At 42.5% G+C, this 12,482-nt stretch overlaps 1 pseudogene; it reads right to left on the reverse strand.

The window, feature by feature from the left end:
* Window positions 1-11,283: 11,283 nt before the first annotated feature.
* On the reverse strand, window positions 11,284-12,156 carry LOC133048579 (DNA excision repair protein ERCC-1-like; annotated as a pseudogene).
* Window positions 12,157-12,482: the final 326 nt, after the last annotated feature.

Below are 12,482 nucleotides of genomic sequence, written 5' to 3' on the forward strand. Positions count from 1 at the left end.
GGAGGTTTGGGTTCCGGAATGCTCTTGAGGTCTACTTTTCTCTACCTGAGTGTTTTCACTCATCCAGTGTTCACTGAGCTTTCACTCTGAAGCGGATCCCATGCTTGATGTGGGGGTAGTGAGGATTATGGCACATCCCTACCCTCAAGGAGCCCACCATCTACTAGAGGAGACAGACCCAGGGATGTGGTATCTGCGTGAGGTTTTCTTTCCCCCTCATCCACTTCTTTCCTATAGATAACCTCACCTTTCCCTTATGAGGAAGGCTTGTCTCTAGATAATCACAGTAGAGTGGCTGACACTCTGTTGGCACAAAAACCCCAGGCTACAGAAGACAATCAATATTAGAAAGAGGATGACTTGCTTTATGGATGTTTCTCTCTGCTGATTTTGAAAGACATGAAGACCTGAAGACCTTAGGATGTGACACCACAGCTCTGGGATGGAGTTAGGCTCCTGGGGGTGGCCAAAGAGTAGGAAAAAGAAACAGGATCATAGCAAGGTGAGGAGAGCAAAGAGAATTCCCACTTGCCCATCTAAGGCTACTTCTATAAGGAGTGATGAATGGCTTGATGAGAAAATGAAATCTTTTTGCTGAATCTCCTGGACTGTCCAGGTGTACATGAGGCCCTGAGAGTAAGAGGTGTTTTTGGTGGTAGACTGTACCCACCCCACACAGGTGTTACAAGAATAGACCAAGGGTTACAGAGATGCTTCAAATCTGACATAATTTTGAATGAACAAGGACCTGTAGGAGCATAAAGAAGTGGGAGGGGCTTTTTAGGGGAGTCATGCCCTCATTTAGGAATGTGTGTGGTCTGACATTTGGGTTCAAGTCCTGCTTTTGTCCTTCTTGTTTATATCCTTGGCCCCTCTTGTTTATATCCTGAGGCCCCTCTGGACCTCAGCTGCTCAGGTGAGCAGTAAACATCCCATCACGTTGTGCATTGGGGAGCGACAGGGGATCATAAGCACATGGATCTGCAGAGCTGCCAGGGGAAGCACAATGACAACCCCAGCTGTTGTTGTCAGCAACATTTCCCTTTGACTCATGCCTGTCACTGCAGTTCTGCTCCAGTCCATATGGAGTTTCTGTGTTCTGAGGACAGACAGATCCCAAAGAGGCTTTCAGCCACTGCCCCCTGTCCTGGCCCTCAGACCCTATCATTAGCCAGGACAGAGGTCAGTCAGTCAGAGCTCCTCCCGGGAGAATAGGAAGGGCAGAGCAAATTCCCCTGGAACCTCACAGTTCCTGATATAAAAGCAAGCAAATACCCAAAATTCTTGATTTAGGTAATAACATGTGATTAACATAAATGCAAATTAGTTTTTTCCCTTTTTTATGTGGAAAGGGAATTAAGTGTTTAAATTAAAAAAGACTAAAGTTAGACTTAGGAAATTGACACAATTATGGTGGCAGCTGTAAAGATCACTTTTATTGATAAATGGCAGTGACCCCATATTTAGTGTATTTCAAACTTCTCTGTGACTGCTTTTCTAGGAATGACAGCATTCACTTTAATTCTAAATAAATGACAATTCCTGTAGGAGGACTCAGCTGAGAGCCACAAAGTACTGAGATGCCCAGAATCTCAGGGATGGGTGTCCTGCTCTGAGGGAACCAGGGGTACAGAGCATCACTAAGCCACTTACATTTTAGTATCTTCCAATGGCCTGTGTATGTCCTTTATCCAATTTTCTAATAGCACTTGCCTTTTGCATAGACTTGTGTTTGCTATATATATCTTATGAATCTCAATATTTTGTTATATATATATGCTGCAAAATTTCCTCCCACTCTACCATTTTTTTTCCTTACTGACTTCTCAATCCATGTGAGTTCACTCTTTAGGTTTTTCCCAAGGAAAGAAGCTGTTAGACAAACCCAGAGACAAAATGAGGGGAAGCTCAAAGAGGAAGGATCAGGAACCTGAGAGAGGGAGGAGGAAAGGTTCAGAAAAGAGAGCGGGGATTCGGAAAGGCAGCCAGGAACTGAAAAGAGGAGAGTCAGACAGAGAAAGACAGGAACTGGAGAGTGAGGGCAGAGTTCCAGGGCTGGTTTTATATTTGTAATGTTTATGGTATCTTAGTCGGCACGTGAGTTTTCAATATTACATAGTCAAATCTGCCAGCCTCTTCCAGGGTTCTAAATTTTTGTCTTACTTAGAATGGTCTTCCCCCTCTCAAGATTTAAAAATAATGATAATAATAATCTCATATGTTTTGTTCTAAAATGTTTTAGTTTTGTTCTTTAGTATTACTTCCACAACTGAATTTTATTTTTGTGTACGTGTGGGATAGGGATCTAATTTAATTATTTTCTAAATGAATAACAAATAAAGCCACTTACTATATAATTCACCCTATTCTCTTCCATTTATCTTCTCATTTGAAATATTCATCATATGCTAAACTCACATATATTTGTGAGTCTATTCCTGGACTCTGTGCTGTTCCACTGAATTATTTGTCTATTCTTGTGCCAAAACCAGGCTTTCCAGGTGGCGCTAGTGGTAAAGAACCCACCTGCCAGTGCGGGAGACATAAGAGACTCAGGTTCAATCCCTGGATTGGGAGGATCCCCTGGAGGAGGGCATGGCAACCCACTCCATTATTCTTGTCTGGAGAATCCCATGGACTGAGGAGTCTGGCAGCCTACAGTCCACAGGGTTGCAGAGTCAGACATAACTGAAGCAACTTAGCATGCACGCATACTAAAACCACAATGTTTTAATCACTGTAGCTTTATCACATGTTTTGATATTTAATAGGGAAAATTCTTCACCATTGTTCTTTTTTAAAATGTTCTTGGCTAGGATTGTGTCTTTTCTCTTCCAGATGAACTCAAGAGTCAGTGGTCAAATTTCATTAAAAATTCAGAGCACATCAAATACTCTGTTTCTAAATGTTCCTCCTTTTCTGATTACTAATGTGTTTTTCCTCCTCCCCACCCCCACCTCCTGGAATCAGTACATGTGGTCATCAACAAGGCACTCCCAAAATTCTAAGAATTAAACTCTCAAAATCCTCACACTCTCAGTGAAACTAGAAACAAGTAAAAAGCTATAATCATAGACTTCCTAGGATCAGGAGTAGAAAGAGAAAAATCTAATTAAATAGTTTTAACAAATTGTCTCTTAAATAAAATGAATGGATAAATCATAAAGAGTATTGTGAATACCTAAATAAACCAGTTAAAAATACCAGTAAAACCCTGGTCTGAGTGAAACGGAGCCACTCTCGATATTGGCAAAATTGCATTTCCAAGCCTTCCAGGCTGGGAACCAGACTTTGGGGTAACATGACTTCACCAAATAAAGGCTGCTTTATAAGGAGCCTAATGGAAGCCAACCAGCCTCTCCCACCAGCACCTGACCTGGCTACACACCTTTTTACAGGCTTTAGTGGCATGTTCCACTTCTATTAAGTGAAGAAATAGATGGAATCATATTTTTTCAAAGTTTTCTGCTCACTCCCAGCACGAAAATCTCTGTACATCCTCTGAGTACTTTGGCTTCCAGTGTGTTCACAATTCTAGGACGCCCATTTCCAGTCAGACTTCTTTCTTCTACTTGAGTCATTCTAGATTGCTGGTTAGGGGCATAATAATTATAATTCTGGATTTTCTGGAACATCCCAGATTTTACGTATTCTTAACATCAACCTCAAAACATTAAAATATCTTTGAAATGCTAAGGTTTCAGTGTCCAACTAACCTCTCCCATATTGCATTAGCACTGGGAAGTAGCCCAAACAATTTTTGTGAGATGATGTATCCTTGATGTTGATTTGGATCTGAAAGTTCTGCCATAGGAGATTCCTAAGGTATTACACACAGAGATCCCTGAGTTGTTTCTAACTCAATCACTTGGGCTCTTATAATTAGCCAAAGTAATCCTTCATTCAGGCTCAATTTGAAATTTCTTTTTACATACTGTTTTGTGTATCTTAAAGAATAAAACCTCTTGAATCCGATCTCCCCTGATGACAAAATGATGTCTTCAGAAAGAAAGAGGTAACAAGAGAAAGACAAGCCTTCATTCAGAGAACACCAGTGGTCCCATGCCCCCCCGAGATGGGCAGAGCCGGTGGTGGCCGTGGAGCTGTCCAGCAGGAGGGTGCTGACAGGAGTTGGACAGGAGTCGCCCTCCTCCAGAGCTGTGAAAGAGCCCCCGCCTCACCCCTGCCACCACCCAACCCCAAAGAAGCCAGAAAAAACTACTGCAGGGAAACACAGGTCACGTTCCCCCATCGGAGTAGAGAAGACAATCCTTGGTTGGCAGAGTCTTCCAAATCTCTACTCAGATCCACATGTACTATTTGCCCGGAAGTCTCTGAATCTAAACAGTCAGAACAGCGGCTGCTATAGATGCCTCCAGGGGGTCTTGCAGTCCCTACTGATGCTAATTATGCCAGACATTGTTTTTTGCTGTTGTTTAGTCTCTAAGTCATGCCTGTCTCTTTTGAGACCCCATAGATTATAGCCTGCCAGACTCCTCCGTCCATGGGATTTCCCAGGCAAGAATACTGGTTTTCATTTCCTTCAGGGGATATTCCCGACCCACGGGTCAAATCCATGTCAAAACCCTTGCATTGGCAGGCGGGTTTTTTTTTTTTTTTTTTTTTTTAACCACTGAGCCACCAAAGACTTTACATCTTATTAAAGCAAAATAGAACTAGATGCTGGAGAGGAAGAGGCTGTGGCCCCAATCCCTCTCCCACACTCTGACATTACCTTTCCTTCTCCATTTTCCAAATCAAGAATAAGGGGCTGAGGCCCTACTATTTCTACTTATTCAGTAGGGCTTGGAGAAAGACCTTGCCTGCCTTTGAAGGGGTGCCCTAAGTGTGTGACAGGCTGGTTGACCCTGAACAAGGCATGCTTCCCTTCTAAGCTTGGTCTCCTCAAATTAAAATGAGGCAATGCCAGGGACGCAGAGCTCTTTCCTTTTCTCCCCATCCTTGGCCACCTCCCTCAGTTATATGCTTCCCTGTCAGGCTATTCACAGCCTCTTTGCAAGGAGTTTCTGCCACCCAAGTTCTCCATCACTAAGGACTCCTGACATGAGCTCTGGGAACGGGGGCCTGGGATAGAACCACCTTGGGTATTGGATGAGCCTGAAAGCCTTGGTTCTGGAGCCTGTGGAGTGGGGGAGGGTGGTAAGAGCAAGAAAATCCAAATGTTGGGGAACTCCAGAAGCATTGTCTCCTCTTTTTTAAGATAACCTCTAGTTTTATAAAAATGATAAATTTAAATTTGAAAAAAATTTTAGTATATTTTATTGAAGTATAGTTGATTTACAATGTTTTAGGTATACAGTAAAGTGATTTATTATATATATATTATAATTCTTTTTCAGATTCTTTTCATTTTAGGTTATTATAGATATTGAATACAGCTCCCTGGGCCATATAGTAGGTCCTTATTGCCTTATTGGTTATCTCTTTTATTTACATATATATATATATATATATATATATATATATATATATACTCACACATATATATAGTGTATATCTGTTAATCTCACATTTGGAAATTATCCCTCTCCTCCTTTTCCTTTTGGCATCCTTAAGTTTGTTTTCTTTTTTAAACTTTATTGAAATATAGTTGATTTAGTTTCAAGTGTACAGCGAAGTGATTCAGTTATATATACACATATATTCATTCTTTTGGGGATTCTTTTCTCATGTAGGTTATCCCAGAATATTGAGTAGAGTTCCTTGTGCTATGCAGTAGGTCTTTGCTGATTATCTATCTTATATATACCACAAGTTTGTTTTCTATGTCTATGAATCTATTTCATTTTGTAAATAAGTTCATTTGTATTATTTTTTTAAATTTCACATGTAAGTGTATCATATGATACCTGTCTTTATTTGACTTACTTTACTTGGTATTATAATCATAGCTCATCTGGTAAAGAATCTGCCTGCAATGCAGGACTCCCTGGTCCAATTCCTGGGTCGGGAAGAATCTCTGAAGATTGGCTACCCACTCCAGTCTTCTTGGTCTTCCCTGGTGGTTCAGACAGTAGAGAATCTGCCTGCAATGCGGCAGACAGAGCCTGGGTTCGATACCTGGGTTGGGAAGAGTCCCTGGAGGAGGGCATGGCAGCCTGCTCTAGGTTGCCTGGAGAATCCCCACGGCCCGAGAAGCCTGGCGGGCTACAGTCTATGGGATCACAAAGAGTCAGACACGATTGAGTGACTAAGCACAGCGCGCATGTCCAGATTACTGCAAATGGCAGCTACATGTTAATTATAACAAATTTAAATAATAATGAAAAACACAAAGAAAAGATCTTCAAAATCCCTTCACCTCAAAATAATCATGGCTAACACAAGTGAACATCATTGCCGATATTTCTTTCTATGGATGTACAGACAGACGGATAGATAGGCAGATAACTAACCAAGAGTGGTTGAATTGATGGGTGGATGGATGAATGGATGAATATAAATAAACAGTCAGTTTAAAAGGGATCACCCTTCACATACTATTTAGTAAAAGGTATAAAATGCTGAAGTAAAGCTAATGGAATTATTTACTTCATTTATTCCCTACAAGAGATATTATTCTCAAAGATACCTTTAAGGTTAAGAAAACATATTATGAAAAATATTAAGAGACTGGAATCACTATGTATATTTTTTTAACAATCTTCAGTTTTAAACAGTATCAATTGATTGGCTGCTATGAAAGGTAAGGAAATTAACACCCTTACGCTTCCTATCATTCCCCACCCCCCACTTCCCGAATATTATGAGTAACACTGTTTTCTTTTCCTATTTTTGTCTCTTAATGTGAGTCATTGTCAGTACATTTGATCAGGATTAAATGGTGCATGTAATGGAGAAATGTGATGACATGGATCTCCATTACAGACAACAAAAATAACCAAAGAAGAGAAAAATCAATTTTTTATTTGCCTACATAAAGGCAAAAATAATTTCAACTATTTATGTGAACCACTGGCCTTGTGGACCCAATTACTATGTATCACAAGTGTAATTATATATGATTATCTTCAATTGTCAGATTTTTAAAATAATAATAAAATTAAATGAGCAGTCAGACAGGATTAGCTCTTCTGCAGCACTTCGACTTTGCCTGGAGGGATCCCCATCTGAGCTCAGAAGAAACTTGCCCTGTTTAAGAGCAGAGACAGAGTTGATAATAACAACAATCTCTAACATTACTCAGCACTTACCAGCTGCCAAGTGCAGGGTTATGAACTTCACGCAACCTTTAATCTCCCAACATTCCAGTGAGGGTCATGCTATATTCTTAATTTTAAAAGTGAGGAAACTGAGGCAGAGTGGTTAAGTAATGCACAAGATCCCACAACTAGTAAGTAGGAGACCCTAGATTCAAATGCTCTTCAGGGTAAAGAGCAGAGTTTGAATGTGAGAACTTCCACAGTCTCAATAACTCACTAGTTCTGTGGCCTTGGGCTAATCACTCATCCTCTCTAGGCTGTGTGTGTGTGTGTAAGTCATTTCAATCTTGTCTGAGTATTTGCAACCCGATGGACCACCAGGACCAACCCGAAGCCCACCAGGCTTCTCTGTCCATGGGGTTCGCCAGGCAAGAATACTGGAGAGGGTCGCCATCCCCTTCTCCAGGGGATCTTCCCAACCCAGTGATTGAATCCACTCTCTCATGGCTCCTGCATTATGTCTTCTATAAAGTAGGGATTAATAAGGACTTTTTTCCCCAAAGGAAATCAGTCCTGAATAGTCAATGGAAGGACTGATGCTAAAGCTGAAGCACCAATACTTTGGCCACCTGATGCAAAGAACCGATTCATTGGAAAAGACCCTGATGCTGGGAAAGATTGAAGGCAGGAGAAGAGGACAACAAAGGATGAGATGGTTGAATGGCATCGCCAACTCGATGGACATGAGTTTGAGCAAGCTCCAGGAGTTGGTGATGGACAAGGAAGCCTGGCGTGCTGCAGTCCATGCAGTCACAATGAGTTGGACATGACTGAGCAACTGAACTGAACTGAATAAGGACTTCCCTGCCTGTCACCCAGGGCTTCAGTGGGGATCAAGTAAGCAGTGCCTGGAAAACAGCTTCATGAAGCACTGTTACCAGCTTCCTCCCCCAAAGAACTCAGCGTGGCAAGTAGCCGGCGGCCTTGGTCAAAGCTCAGGCGGGAATCAGCCTCTGCTGATGAGAAAAACATTACCCTGAGGCCACAAAAACAAAACCATCCTCCTGCCAGAAGACAGTTAAATGGGGTAGACAAGACGTTCCGATGGCCATGAACACTTTACAAAGTTCATGTTCAGGGTGAACTCCAGCAGGACGCTATTTGTTCAGTGGGTTCATTGTCCAACCACTACTTGACAGAAGACCACATTGCATGGAGAGAATGTCAAGAGGGCCCCTGGCTATAATCTCCACTCCCTGGGCCAGTCTTTTTCCTTGAGCTCCAAGCATTTATCCTCCCCTGGAGCAGACACGCTTGTTCTGACCGAGCCATCAACCTGCCTCTCCAGATGTGATGCCTGAATGGTAAGGGCCAAAGAAAAACCCTTTCAAAGCTTCAGTCTGCACAGAGAGAGAGGCCACCAGGCCAGTTTTCTGAGCCACGGAGGCCCTGGGAGGCAGGAGAGCTGACTTCTGGCCCTGACTCAAAACCATGACCTTGGGCAAGTCCCTTCTCTCCCCAGGGGTTTTGTTTTTCTGTCTATAATATGAGGATGCTTTCCCAGGGCCCTTCTAACTCTGCCCTCCCTCTGACTCTTCTGGGGAGAGGTGAAGTACGGATATGACTGACTGTGATTTATCTGGCATATTTCCAGAGAGAGAGAGGAATTAAGCAAGAATCTGGAGACGACAGACTGTGACAAACTGCAGTTTAAGAACTCTGGCTGACAGTGTCAAGTCATCAAGCCACAGCAGTTGGTCTCTAGGGCAGAGGAAGAGAGAACTGCTAAGGAGCATCTGGGGACAAGGGTCTTTAACAAATGGTCACTGGCATCCTCTATTATATATTATCTGCAAAGTACAAGGAGAGAGGGAGGTAAAGAGCTACAGAAGCATCCAAGATGAATTAAGACATGGTATCTGCCCTTGTAGGGATTATGATTAGGTTAAGAGACAAGCTGTGGACTGAGCCAAGAGGGGAATGAGGGTATGTGGAGCCCCTCTTAGATCCTGTGCTAGGTGTGGCGTGGTCAAAGGTATGAGTTCTCCCTGATGCTGGATAGGAAAGCTGGCTAGGCAAAGGAGGCTCTGAAATACCATCCAAAGGGCCTGAAAAGCAGATGGCACCCCAGTTTCACAACTCGCAGTCAAGTCCCATATCTTTAAAAGACTTCTGCTTCTCAGCGTGCAAAATGCAGGAGCCTCAGCTCCTCTCCCAACTCCCAAACCCATTCCCAGGCCCATCACTTACTGTTCAGGACCATGGCTCCTCTCTGAGAGTCAGGTCAGGACCCCACCTCCCAGGGAGCCTGCGGGATCTGAAGAGGGTCTGGATTCTCCTGCCCAGTCATCAGGGCCTGTGTGTTTCTTCCACGGGGGCTTTATGTGCTCTGCGGCAGGTCAAGTCTAACATGCAGCCCAGACACACAGAAACAAGAGCAGCTCGTCTGGAGGTCAGCCCTGGAATGATGACTACAGTGCTGGGGGGCCACCCTTGCAGGCTCCTTCCTACGCGAACCTGAAAGGCCTCTGTGACCCAGGACTGTGTAAAGGTGGCAAAGAATCATTTAAAAGACCCGAACCCATCCTATGTGATCAAACATGTACTAATGTTTACTAATCATATATATAGGAGATATATATATATATATATTTACACACATAAGTATATAGAACATAATTGACATTATATAATGTAATATAAGTTACACAATTGTTGTTCAGTCGCCCAGTCATGTCTGACTCTTTGTGACCACATAGACCCAGCACGCCAAGTCTCTATCTCTCACACTATTACACAATAACAATTGCAATTATATAATAGTTATACAAAATTATATTATTGCATATTACATATTATGTAATATTACATAATTTTATGTAATATATGCAATACATATATGTATTATACATATATGTAATATGTGATATATGTCTATTATGTGTGAATATACATTACATATATGTGTTACATGTATTTGTGATATATATAATATTACATAGTATGTAAAATATAATTTAGTATAATTCTTGTATAACTATTATTGTATATAATAATACATATACACACACATGTATATGTATTTGGGTTGGTGAAAAAGTTCCTTTGGTTTTTAAGTAAAAATAAAAGACATTTTTTCATTTTCACCAAGAACTTTAGTTAACAGTGTATTCACTGTTTTGTTTCACTACCTTCTGCCATTTTTCAGGCAACTTCATAATTCCATCTTCCCAAAACTTTTTATTTTTTTGAACAAAGAACTGTTGCAGGTACCTTTTACACTCTTCCAGGGAATTGAATTTTTTTCCATTAAGAGAATTTTGTAAAGACTGAAAGAAATGGAAATCTGAAGGTACAATGTCTGGTGAATATGGTGGATGAATCAGAACTTCGCTGCCAACCTGTAACAGTTTTTGCCTGGTCATCAAAGAAACACGTGGTCTTGCATTATACTGGTGGAAGATTATGCATTTTCTGTTGGCTAATTCAGGATGCTTTTTGTCGAGTGCAGCTTTCAGTTGGTTTAATTGGGAGCAGTATTTTTTGGAATTAACTGTTTGGTTTTCCAGAAGGAGCTCACGATAAAGGACTCCCTTCCAATCCCACCATATATACCACATCACCTTCTATGGATGAAGACTATCTTTTGCTGTGGTTGGTGGTGGTTCATTTCACTTGCCTTACAGTCTCTTCCATTCCACATTATTGTACAGTATCCACTTTTCATTGCCTGTCACAATTTGTTTTAAAAACAGAATGTTTTTGCTACATTTAAGTAAAGAATCTTATGTGGAAATATGGTCAAGAAGGTTTCTTTCCACTTCACTTAAGTGGAACCCAAACATCAAAATGATTACGTAACCAAGCTAGTACAAATTATTTTTAATGCTTGATTTGGATATTTTGAGAATGTTAGCTATCTCCCATGTGGTATAACATTGATTTTCTCAATTAATGTCTCAATTTAATTACCATCAACTTTAACTTGTGTACCCAACCATGGAGAATCATCCAGCAAGAAATCTCCAGCACAAAACTTCACAAAGCACTTTTATTTTATTTTATTTTTGCCAGAAAAATTGCTTTATTATTACACCAAGGACCTCCTTGGCATCTGGAGTCAGTGATGCACTTTCAAGAAGGGCTCATTGAAGACATCAAACAGCCTTCGGGCCTTCTGGGGTCCCAGGCCTGGGCACAAAGACAGATCTTCCCGGGATGCAGCTATGAGCTGTTCCAGAGACCCAAAAGTAGTCAGGAGGGTCTGACTGTCCGTTTTGTTGACTGATTTGACAGTGGTCAGACATTCAGTCACCCGCGAAACAAAGTCCTGCTCCAGCTTCTCCATCAGGACATCGGCCAGCTTCTGCTCATAGGCCTTGTAGGTCTCCAGGTACCGTCCGGCCTCCTCGGGGCTCCAGGCCAGGATCAAGGGGCAGTCGGCCAGGACGCACATCTTAGCCAGCCCCTTGAGGGCCTGCTGAGGATCTTTCACGTCCACCTGGACAAGCAGGACCCGCAGGGCGTAGCTCTTCCCCAGGGTCTGCAGCCCCCGGTGGATGCAGTCTGGGTGGAGGTTGTGGTAGCAGAGGCTGAGGAAGAGGGCACAGGTGCTCTGGCCCAGCACCTAGTCGGGGAGCACGTCCCCGAACTCCCAGGGCACATTGCGCACGAACCTCAGCACTGGGTTGCTCCTCTGCCGGGGGCTCACAATGATGCTGTTGGATTTTGCTCCTGGTTTGGGGGCCTCTCCTGCCAGGGGTTCTGGCCCCACAGGGCGTGTGGCTTCAGCCCTGCCTGGAGGTCCAGAGAGGGTGTACTCAGCGTAGGTCTGAGGGCCTGGCGGGGGTGAGATCTCCACGGTGGGCAGGCTCCGTGTGGATCTGAATAAAGGCTTGGCCCCAGGAGGAGGGACCACATCCTCGTCCGTAGGAATGAGGAATTTCTTCCTTGTGGGTGGGCCAGCAGGCTTTTGCACTGCCTCTTCGTCCATTGCAAGCTCCTTCTGGGGCCTCCTCTCCAGGCCGTGAGGAAAAGACCCCACAAAGCACTTTTAATATGTTCTATCAGTCAAAGTGTCTTCTCCATACACTGCACAAATCTTTTTTGGTGTTTCAGTTGCATTTTCACCTTCCTTGAAGTAAAACATATGCTGAAAATGTGACTTTTTTCTTGCATCTTCAGTATTAAAATAGCTACACAAAAATTCACCAATTTTGATAAGTTTTTTAATGCAGGCTGATATGACAGCTGTCACAATGCAATCTAACAAAATTGTTTTGAATGAAAGTGAAAGTTGCTCAGTCATGTCTGACTCTG

Source organism: Dama dama, chromosome 1, assembly GCF_033118175.1.
Source record: "Dama dama isolate Ldn47 chromosome 1, ASM3311817v1, whole genome shotgun sequence".
Taxonomy (NCBI): Eukaryota; Metazoa; Chordata; class Mammalia; order Artiodactyla; family Cervidae; genus Dama; species Dama dama.